The 16,151-nt window shown below is 38.1% G+C and overlaps 1 long non-coding RNA gene across 5 annotated transcripts in view; it reads left to right on the forward strand.

Annotated features, from left to right (window-relative positions):
* Positions 1-16,151, forward strand: part of LOC109450257 (uncharacterized) — a 641,742-nt gene that overhangs the window by 163,908 nt on the left and 461,683 nt on the right. The window contains exon 3 of one of the 5 annotated variants that reach the window (XR_012494925.1): positions 2,159-2,262. The exons of the other annotated variants lie outside the window; for them this stretch is intronic. This is a non-coding gene — a long non-coding RNA (uncharacterized LOC109450257). The remainder of the gene's footprint in view (positions 1-2,158; positions 2,263-16,151) is intronic. 5 annotated transcript variants of the gene reach the window in all.

Here is a 16,151-nt window from a genome sequence, read left to right on the forward strand (position 1 = left end):
GGAAAATGTACAGGTATTAAATGAATATGGAAAATAGGTAACTAACCAAAACTGCACAGTTTTATCTAGTTTAGTTCTCCATGCAATTTTAAATATACTAAGGTTAATATCAAACCTTTAGCAAGGAGAAATGATACATGCAGTTTCTCAAATTTATTTGACTACAGAATCCTCTTTTTATGGAGCAACTTAAGGAGTCAGTTTTCTGTGAAACACACTTTAGGAAGCACTCTGTTTAAATATGGAATTATCAATGAAGATCTTGAATCATTGCAATCTAAGAATATTTTAGATGTAGACTGTCATAAGCAAAATATACTCAGATTGAATGGCATATGTGATATCACTGACTGATCAATTGATAGTTGTGAGGGAAGTTACCTAAATAACCAAATAACTATAATTGTTTAAAATATCCTTTAGGGAAATAATATTTGACAAGGTAAATCTCTCCATGATACCAATAGTATAGATGTTGTAGGTGATATTTGGAGTGGGGGGGAAGGCACCACAGATCCCTTTTCTAATTCCAAATGGTTTCAGCACTTCTTAAGCTTCCACCATTACAGTCATTCTTCTGGGTTATTACCGTTCTAGGTAAAAATATCTTTATAATTACCAATACCAAAGCACTAATTAATGCGCCACTCTAAAATATTCTATTATTTCACTAGCTTGGCTAGTCAGAAGAGACAGTATTTATTGCACATAAGTTAATAGCACAGGCTCCAACAGCAGACTTACTGGATTTGTGTCCCTGCTCTGCCATTTACAAGCTCTGTGATCTTTGGGAAGTTCCATATCTCCTCTGTGCCTCAGCTTCCTCATCTGTGAAATGGGGATACTGTTTTTGGAATGTATTTTTTAATTTTATCATGCGAATTTTTGATTCTTTGAAAGAGGTAAGAAACACTTCATCAAAAATGGAAACTATGGTATCTTGCAATTTTTCTTAGTGTTCCCCATTCCCTACTGTGTGACCTGCTTTGAAGCCTCTCTAGCCTTTATCTTACATGTATTGGATAAAATAAAATCTCTTTCGCAGTTCTTATTTATTCACTTAATGCTTCATTAGCGTTCTTGATGTTCGCTTATACAGCATTTTCTGCATCTTTGAGATCTCTTGCCTTTTGGAGCAGCAGAAAGAGTGTGCTATGAGAACCAAACTGTCCCAGTACCAGGACAGGGGATGACCATTTGGGAAAGATCTAAAATACTTAGCATTGGTCAGTTGGAATAATTCAGTGTGTGGGCCCAGGACTAAGTACCAAGACAAACAGTGCTTCCCCTTGACCTCCTGTGAGCTCTTGAAGCTCCAGCTTCAGGAAAGGAAGGTTAAGGTTAAGAAATGATGAAATATGTTGAAGACATGCTATGAGATTGGACCAGATTTTGCACAGCTGCGACTATTTGTTAATACCTAAAGATGACTGGAGAAGTTATGGGTTTGCTACTGTTAATGAACTGAAGGGGTTCACTGCTTGGGGTGTTCCATTCAAGAATAAGACATGGTTGTGGTCAGATAGTTTTATTTACTTGCAGTAAGTAAAGGAGACTGGGGATTCCCATCCAGAGCTCTCCCTTCCCCCAGAGGGGAGGCTTAGCCATTGCTTCTATGCACTATTTGGTTGATTTCTTTTTTGCAGTTGGCTACATTTATCCTGTTGGGTTCCTGTCAAGCTCATCCTGTTTACAGCTACCTCTGCAAAATACTGCACTACATTTTAACATTTAGCAAGAGTAGCATTTAATAAGAACAGCCCAGACCTTGAGACCTTTGTCCTGTCTAACACTACCTGAGATATTTTCAATAGAGAGGGGAGATTCCACAAAGCAGTGATAAAAGGCCATGCAGGGAGGACAGTTAAGTTGGTACCTGCTCTCATTCTTAGGACTCCAGCTCATCTAATGAACTGGTTACATCTATTTGCTTGTCTGGGTCCTGAATCAGTTCATTGATCATCGATAGCAAATAAAGAGTCCCAACTGTTTTTCTTATAATTCAGATTGAATTTGTGCATTCTACTATGGATTTAACTGCTGTTGAGTAAAATAGTAGTATAAATTTCCAGGATTTTATCAAATCTTCTATATGGGAATATATTCCATATATTCTACATGGGACTATATGAGGCGTCTGGTTTTCTTCCTGTGCCAGACTTGCATGCTGCTTTCACTATCAGTGGCTGAGAAGAAGCATAGCCAACCTCATATGCGTGGCAGTTCCAAGACCTCCTGGTACCATCTGCAGATCAGCGAACAGTAAGCACATGGTTGAATAATTTAGTAATATTGTCAGTTAATTTACAGCCCCCAGAAAAAAATTCTTCTATTCCTCAACTGCTGAATAGTTACAGTAATTGTTAGAAATTTTTTTTTATTATATTTTGTTCCACAAGTACTTTACAATGATAGTATTTAAATGAGCTCTTCATTGCCAGAAATATTTGTGGGCGTTTATCATTGTTCGTCTCATTTTGCTCATGAGGAAACCTGTAAGGACTTGGTTTATGACTTTTGTGAATTCAAGGAATCATTTCTACATTTTATTATCCATTCTATTAAGGTATTTGAAAGGGAAATTGAAAGAATTTGAAAGGGAAATTAAAAGTATTTTACTTAAGCACTAATATATGTGGTAGTAATTGGCTCCTGTTAATTTTAGAAAAATGTTCATGTCAAGTTCCTGGGGATATTTTGTTTTAGACCCTTAGTATTTAGGTGTGTTCAGTGGGCTGGTGCAGAGTGTAATTAGGGAAGTGGTCATATATTTCCCTGTTCATCATTTCATTTGGGGTTTATTATTTGTTAAACAGAGGTTAGAGTACATAGTGTATGTTCATCCAACTTTTTAAAATCTGAAAACCACAATTATATGAGCCATTCCCTGCATCTTGGACTGTAGTTAAGTGAATATAAGGACAAAATAAAGTTCTGAGTCTGACATTAAACATTCAAAATAAGGAAGGAGTAAAGATTCAGGTTTCATGTCAACACCCCAGAGGCTTTGTTCAGATACCTTCTCTTACTCTGTTGTTCAATGTTGCTGTATTTCACTTCCTTTTATATTTATTCAATAAGAAATCAGAGCAAAAGAAACAACTCAGTCAGTTACCAATGTTTATGGAGTGACTACTGGGGCCAGAATGCTGTGGGGAACTGAGAAGCAGCCAAGTCCCCGGTCCTTAGAAAAAAATCTGTTATCTAGTGGGGAGTGGGGATAGATAAATAGATAGCAATCCTGATGCCTTACTTCTGCCTCTCTAGAAGGCCTGAGATGAGATTATTTGATAGGCAAGGATAGAGAAGACTCAGGAAGAAAAGGAGTAACAACTAAATCATGGAAGCAGAAGCAGACAAACTGTGAGTCCAGAATATGTGTTAGTCTAACCGTAAACTTTCTTCAAATTCTAGAAACGAAACTAGCATCTGAGATGTGGTCCTTTAAATGAGTGTGTATTTATGAAGAGATACAGGCTCACAGAGTATGTATAAGCATCGTTGCTAACTCCTCTCATTCCCAAGGTAAAGGAAGGTTCTCTAACTAAAGAAGATCAGTGGGTTATAGTTTCTCACCACTCCAGACAGGGTTTTGTGCCCATCAGAGGGGAAGAGAGTAGGTGGAATTGTTCTAACAGTTGCAAGAAACTTGGAAAGTGGGTCTTTTCTTGTCCAGTCAGAGGGGGACAGCACTTCTGTCAGCTGATCAGTAGGGAGATAAGCAGTGGTAGAAACAGGCCGTTTCTTCTTTCCAAGGCTGGTTTGTAGAGGAGGGCCTTGGGCGTCTTCTCTTATGTGGCCGCAGATGTAGTCCTGATCATTATCTAAGTGACCAGGTGATCAGTGGCTGGACTGTCCCGATGAAAATGACCTCTCAGATTCCTTTAAAACTTGTAGCCAAACACCAATCACAGATATATTTCAAATATTGCCTTTGGGCTCAAATGCAGACTCCTGTAATATAACAAGGTTGCATAAGCCTGCAAGGTCTGTCACTTCAGCTGCTTTAGGGGACAGTCTGTTTGACCTAAGAAAGTTTTATTATAGAGCATCAGTTTCTTGGGGAGTCTCCAAGCCTGACAGAAAATATGGTGAGGGGAGTTGTTATTTTGCTGGGAACATACAGCAGTAATGTGTTTGGAGTTAAGAACAAGAAAGAAAAAGAAGGACTAATTGGCAGAGAAAAATGCTGTCTTTAGTTTTGAATTTTGAGTAAATATTGGGAGAAATTTGGAGTTTTCGTTCTGGAAAGCTGTTGCAGTGGTACTTGATAAAGGTAATTTTTCTGCTGTTTAGAGAGAGGATGGCAAAAGGAAAGTAATAGGGAGGCAGCTTATCCAGATATTAGGTTTTCTTATTTTGGGTAAAAGGGAGACAGATAATACTGTGCTCATTTTACAGATGAGAAAACTAAAGCTCAAATAGCTTAATTATATTTCCTGAGGCTACATGGATATTTAGGATGGATCTGGGGCATGAACAAAGGTGTCTCTGACTCCAAAATCTATGCTTTTATTCTTAAGATAATAAGGTAGATATGATTAACATAATAGATGGAACAATTGTAGAACCTAACAGTGGATTCAGAGGCAGGGAAACAAATTTGCTTGAGGAAATTGGACTATAGTGATACCATACACAACCCTGGGGAAGCATTTCTATGTGTGTCCTCGCTATTACTGCTACGTTGTTAGTCTATATGAAGATACTTTAATGCATCAAGAGTGTTTCTCAAAGATGAAAAATGTATAGATTCTTTTCAGGTTTTCTTTGTCTTTGTAATATATCCAGTGAGAGATATACAATTACCCTGTTTCCCCAAAAGTAAGACCTAGCCAGTCAGCTCTAATGCATCTTTTGGAGCAAAAATTAATATAAGACCTGATCTTATTTTACTATAAGACTGGGTCTTTATAATATGATATGATATGGTATAATATAATATAATATAATATAATATAATATAATATAATATAATATATATATAATTAATACCAGGTCTTATATTAATTTTTGCTCCAAAAGACGCATTAGAGCTAATTATCTGGCTAGGTCTTATTTTCGGGGAAACACGGTAATATTCTGTTTTGAAGTTATTTCAAGTATTTCTGTTCTCTTTGGGATTATGCCACCAAGTTGATATAGAGTTCAGTTCATTTGTTGCCATTTTATTTTAAAAAGAAATGTTTTCCCTTTTTGATCAAATTTTAATTATGTAAAACATTTACAGGGTTCTAAATTCAATCGATTAAAAAGATACATTAAAACAAATGTTTTCATCCCCACTCCTCCACATTCCCTCTTTCCTCTCCCACAGAAGAGAGTTTTTATTAGTATTGGTTTATCCATCTGTTATTTCCTGAAAACATAAACAAAACTGTATATTCACATGAATATCCCCCTTTACCTTTCTTACAAAAAGAAAAGAGCATACCACAAACATAGCTCTATACTTTGCTTCTTAGAAAAACTTAATTATGGATCTTTGAAGTCAGTCCTTGTTAGTATGTAGAGATCTAGCGCATTTCCTTTTACAGTTGCATAGCACTCCACTGTGTGGTAATATCATATTCAGCCAGTCCCCTATTCGTGAACTTTTGATTTATTTCCAATCTTTTGGTATTATAAACAGTGGCATGATAAACATTTTTGTGCGTAGAAATTTCATATTTTGCTTGTTTATCTTTGGGTAGATTCCAAAAAGTAGATTTGGGGTAGGTCCCAATGGTTAAAGGCACAGGAACATTCCCCTCCATATGTGACTGTATCGTTTTTGCATGCCTGCCAACAATATAAGTAGTGCTTGTTTCTCTTAGACTCACTAATAGAATATGTTCTCAAGTTGATGTAAGGACAAACATTTTTTAAAGGGGGGAAATTATTGTAGACACCTAGTGTGGACTTAAGTGACTTTTATTATAATGTTGCTTAAATATGAGAGAACATAAAACTATAAATTCTTTGTGTTTATAGTTTATAAAACTAAACCAAATTAAACATATATTAAATGTAAATAAACTATGAACCCAATACTATTTGTATTAACAAAGTTAATATAACAAATGATGTTATATTTCTGAAATGAAATGGCCACTTAAGAATGTGAATTTGGCACTGACTCTTATAAAATGCACGTTCTACTATATTGTGTGTGGATATGCTGTTCTGTGCCAGGTACATTGGTCAAGCCCCTTTTGGTTATAGGGACAGAAACCCAACTACAACTAGCTTAAGCAAGATAACAGCCAAAAAAAAAGTGGGGGAATATATTGGATCACATACACATAATTGGGAAGATGAAATTAGTATTTAGGAAATGGATGGACCCAGAGGTTATAGTTCTTTTATTTAAACTGTCTCTACCTTTGCCCCTGGTTTCTCCCTGATAACTTCATTCTCAGACAGACTTCATCTTTCTCCATCTGATAGCAAAGATGGTCCATGGGTAGCTCCAGGACAAAGTCATCTTTACAGACGAAGATCATCCCAGAATAAAAAAAGATCTCCTTCTCAGCATCCATAGCTACCCACCCAAAAGGGCTCTGATTGGCTTGTTTGGGTCACATGCTCTTTTTTGAAACAATCACTGAATTCTCTGTTAGCCAGCCTGGGTCACATGCCCAATTCCAGGGAAAGAGGATTAGTAGCTTAATTTTCAAGCCTACCACAAATCCCAAAAGAAAGACCTGTAAGACATAAAAAGTTAACAGATATCTACACCATTATGGAATGACTCAATTTTTCCACTACTTTTTTCTAGAGGAATTATTGAAAAATCTTAGTTTGGATATAGTATACCATTATGTGACTTGTTCTTCACAGGATAAAATTCACTTACACATTAGGTCTGCCTTTGCTCTGTTTTTCAGTCAGACTATAACACAAAGAAAATTACTTGAAAGAAATGCAGTCACTGAAATGATACAACAGTTCGAAGGGGTCATTCAGAAGATACTTACATGATTTTAATTTGAACTGTCATAACAATGAGACCCCAAGATTAAAATATTGTAAGAAAAAACATGCAGAGCACCCTTCCCCCAAATCTGTGTAGACTCCGCTTGAGGATTAACCCTTTAAAGCATGGATAAACATGGAATAATTAATTTCACTGATAAAATTTCTAATGATTTGACAATGTAGTTTTCTAATGATTTTCTAATGATTTGGGTGTTTTTAAATCTGATAATAAACTGAATATCAAATTTGGTGTCCAATTTACAAATATAAGCATAAATATAAAATTAAAACAAGTGTTAATATAAATCTATATATGCTAAGTGCAAAACTTAATTGGGTTGAGTTTAAATCCCATTCTATGAAATGTCTCCTTTGTGTGGTAAGAAATCTAAGATTTCTCTGAACGTCTCTTGTGATTCCTGGGACTGAAGGGGTTCTATTTTCTATAGCTTACCTCAGTCTCCCCTCTTTTGTAATGTGGGGTTATTGGGGTTGAGTTTAAAGACTAGAGAAATCTGCCTGGAAAATTCAATCCCAGGAATTGAGAAAAGACTTTGAGAGACTTAAATATTTTGAAAGTTTGTAGCTAAAGCTTCTGTGAGCACCTGGAGAAAACCTATATCTCTTTTTTTAAAGGTCGTTGTAACCACTTTAGGATGCAGTGGACAGAGATAAAAAGGTTACTGGCTTTGTTCAGCTACAGCACTCAGTAGGGACTGAGAATATCTAGCTAATTGAGCAAGGGCTTCTTGTGGTAGTGCCTGACCACTGTCTACCTCTATGCCCAAGGTTTTCTCATATATAAAATGATAAGCGGGCTATACCATCTCCACAAATCATTGGCATCTTCACTAGTTTATAAGACATGTCTTTAGTGCTGAAGGAATGAGAGAACGCATTAATATGGAGGTTAATGTAAGATACCAGAGAAAATTTGTTTCCCTATGAGTTGTGACTTTTAAGCAAATATACATTTTCCTCCCATAAGAACAGCCATGGTAGAATGGTAAAATATGGAGAATGAGCTGTGTCTGGCACATATTTATTTCAAAGTCTAACCAAATCTTCTCTGAAACCTAATGCTAGCTTTTACAGGAATGGAAGTACAGTTAAAAATGAACTGGAGCCAGTCTTTATAAAGTTTACATAAAAACAAAAACAAAAACAAAAAACCCCATAGAGTTATATTAAAAAAGGAACTTCGACTTTGATGACAGCTTTTACATTTAAAAAAAAAAAAAAAATTTAATGGGAGAAATTGCCACCAACAGCCTATACTGAAACAACTGAAGTGATTGAACTCAGGAATAGAGGTATTGCTTTGCAAATGTGTCCTATGTTGGTGAAAAGTGTAAGATACCAAATTCTGGGGTAAGGTTGACTTCTTGAAGGAGACCTGTCCAAGTAAATGCTTACGTCTTCTTAATATGCCAGAATTTTTGTGGGTGACTTTTATTAATGGTAATGGGACTTAGGTGCGCAAATCCTTTTCATGCCATTTGGAGATGCAAAATCTCTTAGTATGCAAAGTCTACGTTGAAATCAAAGGTATTTTGCATAAGATCCACATTAGTTGCTTAATGGACAGGGTAACTGGCACCTAATGCATGTAGAAAAGCAACTTGAAAACCCAAACACAAAATGGCTTTGTGCATTAATGCTGCCCAGGAAAGTGCTAGCTATTAAATATTTTCACAGTATTAAATATCTTGATATTTAATCCTAAGCAGGATTTAAAAAAATCACATCACATCGCAGTTGATATGTAAAATTTGAAGTAGTATTTCAAAAGGAAGCAAAATAGTGCAACTAAACTGTTCATACATGCATCCATTTTAAAAGTTTGCATTATGTAAGAGTTGATTCCAACTCTCTCATACTGGTAAAATAATTATTTCATCAAGTGGAATTGAATTTTAGTTTCTCAGTTTACACCAAAAAAGAAAATTCAAAAGCAGAACCAGAAATTCAGTTGAAGTGCAAGCCGTGTGTTTTTCAGTCACAAATAACAATAACATAATGTTTGGTGTTTTCAAAGCTTGGTTTTTATTTTATTTTTAAATTTATTTTCATTTTAAAGCTTCAACAGTGTTTTCCAGCAGGTGTCACTGTAGGCAAATATAAAATGATAAATACATAGTTCATACAGCTTGCTGCCAGTGGTTCCTGGAAAAGACAGGAGTTTATAGTCCGACTTCTCAGTGATTGTTTTGTTGCTGCTGCTGTTGTTAATGTCAGTCTCCTCGCGTTGTTTTCTGTCCCTATTGATGCCTTCCCAGCGCAGTGATAGTCCTCAGTGAATGAACAGACGCAGCGGTGTGTGCTATGAAATAATGACTCAACCAACAGTACCCATTTTGGGGGGTAGAACATTTATCGTTTTATAGCAGAGAATCCTGAAGTCTTTAAAAGCTAACGCATAATGTTTTAATTCTGAAACTTTTCTGGAGATCTCCCCTGGTAGTTTAATTAATAATTTCCAATTTTTGTGGTTTCTGTATAAGCTTTGTTACAAAAACTAAAGTTTCATCAGAATAAAAAAGCTTTTAAAAGTGTTCAGCAACCCCCAGCAATCCCAACTAACGATAAGTTAGTGTGGGATAAGTATGAGGAAGGGAAGGAAGGTAATACTATTATTGGTTCCTTGAAATGATGTTTCAATAGTTGGGTAAGAATTGAATTCATATTATTCAACCTGCAAAGAACATCTCCTCAGACCCCAGAGAAACCACTTCTGAGCATATTATCACAAGAAACTCAGAGAATTGATTATTTCTCTTTTCCTTCTTCTTTTTAGTATGCACAGCACAGGGAAAGGAAAGCAGAGTGATAAGGTACTGGCAGGAGAATTTTTTAGGAATTACTTTTGCTGATTTCAAAGTTTTCCTGTTTCCTGGTAGCTGCAAGCATCTCTATAGCTTTCACAGCTTCCATAGCTTTTAACACAGTGTTTGGTCTGCATCTGTTGACTAGCTTTGGCAGTTGACAGTTTGACAAGAGCAGATAGAGTTTAAAGAGAAACACACACAACACGAGTAGAAAGTGGTTTGAAGTACTCTCCTCACCCCACAACCAATGAAAAAGGCCCACATGATTGAAAAAATTATGTCTTATACAATTCATTTGTAGAAGGAAAAAGTTGTATTCCGTGCATCCACGCAGGTAACCAAAAAATAATACTTTTCTCCATATTATAATCAACTCACAAACTCTCAGGGAAATGGCTGGTTCCTGTGACTCAGTTCTTGAGCCCAAAATAGGATTCACATCTCCTGACTCACTTCTTTCCTCTAGAACATGTTGCCTAAAATAGGATTGTTTTCTGGAATCTGAAAACGTTTTCCTTTTAATAATACTGCCAGCGTTAATTAGGGCGTGGCTCTGTACCTAGACTGTTCTAAGTACTTCACATATGTTCTCCCAATGAGTTTTCTCCTTCTTTCCCTTTCTTAGGAGGTGGGTACTATCATCCCCATTACAGTAGTACCCTCTTATCTGTGGGGGTACTTATTTCGAAGTCGAACCAAATCTGATTCAGCTACTTGGAGTCATCCACAGTTCAAAAATACTAAGTGGAAAATTCCAGAAATAAACAATTCAAAAACTGCAAATTGTGAGCCTTTCTGAATAATGTGATGAAATCTCGTGCTGTCCAGCTCCATCCCATCCAGAGCTTGAATCATCCCTTTGGTTTTGTCCAGAGTATCATGCTGTATACACTGCCTGCCTGCTAGTCACTTAGTAGCCATCTCGGTTATCAGATCAACTGTTTTGGTATCGCAGTGCTTGTGTTCAAGTAACACTTATTTTACTTACTAATGGCCCCAAAGCACAAGAGTAGTGATGCTGGCAATTCAAATGCCAAAGAGATGCTGTAAAGTTCTTCCTTTAAGTGAAAAGGTGAGTACAGTACAATAAGATATTTTGAGAGAGAGAGAGAGAGAGAGAGAGGGAGAGACCACATTCACATAACTTTTATTATAGTGTATTGTTAACAACCGTAATATTTTATTATTAGTTATTGTTAATCTGTTACTGTGTCTAATTTATAGATTAAATTTTATTATAGATACGTACGCACGTATAGGAAAAGCTTAGTATACATAAGGCTCGGTACTCTCTGTGGTTTCAGGCACCTACCGCCCAGAATGTATGCCCTGTGGCTAACGGGGGACTATTAGACATTGACACAGGAACAGATGCAAAGAGCTCAACATGTATAGGATCCTGCAGCCGGGAAGGACAGAGAGGGGCCTGAATTGGGGTCTTTTCAAGTCCCCAAACCTTTGTTCTTACACTCTCACAGCCAAAGCAGTATGCTATTTAGGAGAATAACAAAACTATCATTGGGAAGTTACACAAAAAGAACAATGCACGTTTTCTGTGTTTTGGGTGCTTTCGGTTAGCGCACTCTCATCGGGTCTGAGGTGTTCGGCTATAGTCCTGGAGAGTGACCGGTGGTGTTCAGAATAATGATCCCACAACCCCTAAGGGTGTTGCCCTGGTTTTGCTTATGAAGTAGAAACATATATCTATCTATACATTTAAGGGAAGAGTCTCAACAAAATCAAAGTCTTTTCTGGAAAAAGAGAAAACTCAATAACTACAAACTCTGTGCATATTATAATCTCACAGCATATCATGTTTTAAGAAAGTGTAGTAAAAATATTACAAAACTCAGAAAGCTAAGAACTACTCACAGCTTAGTATACAACATGTTAGGACATTTCCATTTGAAGCCTTCAAGGCATTTGGACTATAAGTTCTGTAACTGTAATGTGATTAAAATTTATATTTAAAAAAATATTTAAAGTCTGTTGTGATTCATAATAGTGAGACTTGGCACACTTGGCAATGGAGAAGTCACTGCTGAAAGTGATTTCTTTTGAGCCCAACAGGTTTGTTTTTTTCAGTATTTGAATAGAATAGCTGACTGTCTCTCCCAGCATGTATTAGACGTGCCAGGAGGCTCTTGCAGCACCATTGAAGAGAGATGCCAAGGGATGGAACAAACTAGAGGCCATGTGGACCGAAGGGAGGTGGTGTGCTGGGCAGAATGTAGGGCTCCCACCATCAGGACCTTGCAGGGTTGGGTTAGGGGGCTGATTGTGTAGTTACGGCCTGCCTGTTGAGGAACAAAAGCATGAAACAACAAAGCTCTGAGCGTGATGTCTTAGTTTGTTCGGGTTGACATAAAAGAATACCATAGACTGGGTGACTTCTAAACAGCAGGATTCTATTTCACACAGTTCCAGAGGTTGGAAAATGCAAGGTTAAGGTGTGGGGGCAGATGCCGTGGGTGGTGAGGGCCTGCTTCCTGGGTCATAGGCAGCCATCTTCTGGCTATTTCTTTACCTGGTGAGAGATGGCTTTACCCCGGTGAGGAGCTCTCCGGGGACTCTTTAAGGCATTTATCCTGTTCATGAGGGCTCCAGCCTTATGATATAATCACCTCCTAAAGGCCCCATTTCCTAATACCATCACATCGGGGGTTAGGACTTCAACATATGAACTTAGGGGGAACACAAACATTCAGTCTATAGCAAGTAACTACTCTTTGAAAGAGGAATACACAATAAACTCAAACTCAGTAGAAGAGCTAAGGTAACAAACTGATGGTTTTCTCTCTTGTAAATATTAGGAGGTTTTTAAAGGCGACAGATGTCAAGACTCCCTGAGGCTTTGAAATACTTGGACAAAAACAACAGAAAGAAGTGGATATGCCTGAGTCTGTGGTTATTTGATGTTAGAATCCAAGATGTGCAAAGTTCAGGGCTTTCACCTCAAAGTAAAATGGAAAACTGAAATTAGATTAAAATGGATTAATACTGGTTGAAACTTAATGGGAAGAAATACTGAATTTAGATTTCTTTCACTTTTGCCTGTTATGGTACAATCTCCTTCATCTGCTTTCGTGCCCTCCAATCACCATTCCATACAGCACCCAAAGTGATCTTATAAAGAAATAAATCCCAACACTTGCCTGCTTAAAAGTTTTCTTGAGGTCGGCCCGGTGGCTCAGGCAGTTAGAGCTCCATGCTCCTAACTCCGAAGGCTGCCGGTTCGATTCCCACATGGGCCAGTGGGCTCTCAACCACAAGGTTGCCAGTTCAACTCCTCGAGTCCCGCAAGGGATGGTGGGCAGCACCGCCTGCAACTAAGAGATTGAACACGGCACCTTGAGCTGAGCTCCCAGAAGGCTCAGTTGGTTGGAGCATGTCCTCTCAACCACAAGGTTGCCAGTTTGACTCCCGCAAGGGATGGTGGGCTGTGCCCTCTACAAGAAAACGGCAACTGGACCTGGAACTGAGCTGTGCCCTCCACAACTAAGACTGAAAGGACAACTTGAAGCTGAACGGCACCCAACACAACTAAGATTGAAAGGACAACAATTTGACTTGGAAAAAAGGCCTGGAAGTACACACTGTTCCCCAATAAAGTCTGGTTCCCCTTCCCCAATAAAATCTTAAAAAAAATAAAAAGTTTTCTTAAATGATTTCCTAATGTGACTGCTAAGAGCCTTCACTCCTAATTCTCAGTCCCAGCGATCTTTTTGAACTTCCCCTGGGCCACTCCAACTCCAAGCCTGCCCCTTCTCCTCCCATTCACTTGGTGGATGTCAGTTCTCAGCTGTGTCTCTGCATCCTGGACAAAGACAGATGTAAACCCTAAAGAGAATAGGTGCATAGTGTTCATGGAAAAGAGAATAGGTTTCCCCATGTCTCCAGGTGCTTAGAGTGATCTATGGCCAGGAAATTATTTACGATCATTTAGGCAGTCACATATAGAGGTACATACACACAGACTCACACACACACTCACACACTCACACACACGATATCATTTCCAGGAGCACAAAGACATGTGATTTTTAGAATGACTTGAAACAAAAATTAGATGAGAGTATCTGAGGTTGAAGTAGTTTTTGTAATTTGGTGTGGGTGTAAGTGTTTGTAATTTGGTGTGGGTGTAAGTGTTTGTAATTTGGTGTGGGTGTCTAATCGATGTTAAATCAGGAGCAAATTTACAGTTATAAAATGAGTAGAGAAGATGCTGGTAAGGAAGAAAAAGCAGTCACAGATTTTTGGGAGACATTTGCTGCAAGATTTTAATGTTAATCCAGGTAAGCATGACTCCTCTGAGGAAAGTGCCTGAGGTGATATTTCATTTATCTATTCATTCCCTTCATTCATATATGTAGCTACCTTCATATTCCAAAAAGATTTAAAGTAACTTTCTACATTTCCCAGAAGTACTGACTTTAAAGAATAAATTCTTTTATCTGGAAAAAAAAAATTGGAAAGATTGTAAATGAGAACTTGTTAACCATTCTGAGAGCCCTGTGCTCTGAAGTGGATTCATCCATTCATCCTTAATCTATCCATTTATCTATACATCCATATGTCCATATATCCATCATTCATTCAATATTTATTCAAGACCAGCTACATTCAGATGCTATGCTAGGAAATGGACATTCAAAGACAAATGTCTTTCCCCACTGATGGAGGGTAAGCTTAAACTATGAAATAGTCTCAGGTTATAGAATGAAGATTGAATTGAAGTTTGTCTTTGTCTCTCACCCCTGTTCATTTTCCTGTTCTCTTTTCTTCCCTAAGCCCCCTAAGCCATGGGTATTCATTTTCTCACTGTGTCTATAAAGAAAATTAGACCCCTGACACTTGAGAGGCATCTTCTTGGCTCTAAGTACAGTGTCCAATATAGAGTCAGCTTTCAATAGCATTTTGTTAAATGAATGAATGAATGAATGAAGACATTATTATATCCTGAGGCCTTCAGGAATCCAATTTTGGTAATGTGATAATAGGATACTTTCCCTATAAAATAAATCAAAATACAACCAGTTGAAATAACCTCTTCAGATGGGACCAGATGGCAAATGTCAAGTTGAGAAGCCCTCTCATGATGCTCTTTCTCCCCAGCTCAGACCGTGTAAACTTTTCTTGCTAAGAGTCACCCAAGATCATCTCTGGGTACTTTCTTCTCAACTCATTCCATCCCTGTCATTTGTTACACTTTATCTCAACCCTCAATCCTCAGTCAGTTCTATCTCAGTCCTGAGCTCCAGAACAATCTCCCTCCTCATGGGCTGTCCCCTCTCATCCTCCTCTCTCCACATTCATTCACTAGCTAAAAAGATTCACAGCTTTCTATAGGACCAATTTCAAACTGAGGCCTCTGCAAAATGAGGAATGATAGCATGACGTGGGCCGGGCCGGGGACTACTGCACTGCGTGGTGTAGGCTGACTCCTGGCTCTGGACGTTGCTTTCCTTCTGTCTGATTTATGCCTTTCTAGCAGTCTGTGTCTATAGGAAACAATCTATAAAACTAATCCCTCCTGCAGTGTGACTGATTGATAATGACTTAACCTTCCCCTGGGAAATTAACCTTTTTCAAAGAGACTCACATATAAAAAAATGCACTCTGTGGTAACAGTTTGGGTTCTGTAGCAGGCCAATGGGGGAGATCTATTTGAATGGTGGCTTTTCCTGGTGCTCTCCACTCAAGAAGAAGCAAGAGAGATGGCTTACATCTGGACCTGTGGAATGTTAGCTCCTTTCATACATTCATTCATTTATCACACTTGTACAGAAGTCTTACTATGCACAAATACTTCATTAGGTTCATAAAGAAGAGGAAAGATAGCCCTACCTCAAAGAGTTCAGAGTGTAGTAAGTATTTAGAGGCACAAATAAATCATTGTGACACAGCATGTTAAATGGAATGATAGAGATACAGCAGAGTATTGGAAGAGCATCTGACCTGGGTAGGAAGTATGGGGTTGGGTAGAGTGGACGGTGGGCAAAACGGCAGGTAAGGTTCTGAATCTACCCTATGTAACTTATGGTAGGACAAGAGAGCTTTAAAGTCTGTCAGTGATTGTAACAGGGTTTAGTCAGAAAAACAGAGCCCATGGCAGGTAGTTTGATGGAGGGGATGTGACATGGGGAAGTAGTTCCAAAGGTGTTGGAAGAGCAGAAAGACCAAACGGGACAGGAAAGCAATCCGGAAATTAGCAACAAGAGGAAGCTACCAACACCCCTAGGATTGGAGGGAAAGGATGGAGGTGTTACAAAGCCCAGAAGCCAGGACTGCCTGGGACCTGTGAAAGTTGGGATCACACAGGATACACAGCTACGGCCAAAGACACTCTGGAAACCGAGAGAT

This window comes from Rhinolophus sinicus, linkage group LG01 (assembly GCF_036562045.2).
Source record: "Rhinolophus sinicus isolate RSC01 linkage group LG01, ASM3656204v1, whole genome shotgun sequence".
NCBI classification, from domain to species: Eukaryota; Metazoa; Chordata; class Mammalia; order Chiroptera; family Rhinolophidae; genus Rhinolophus; species Rhinolophus sinicus.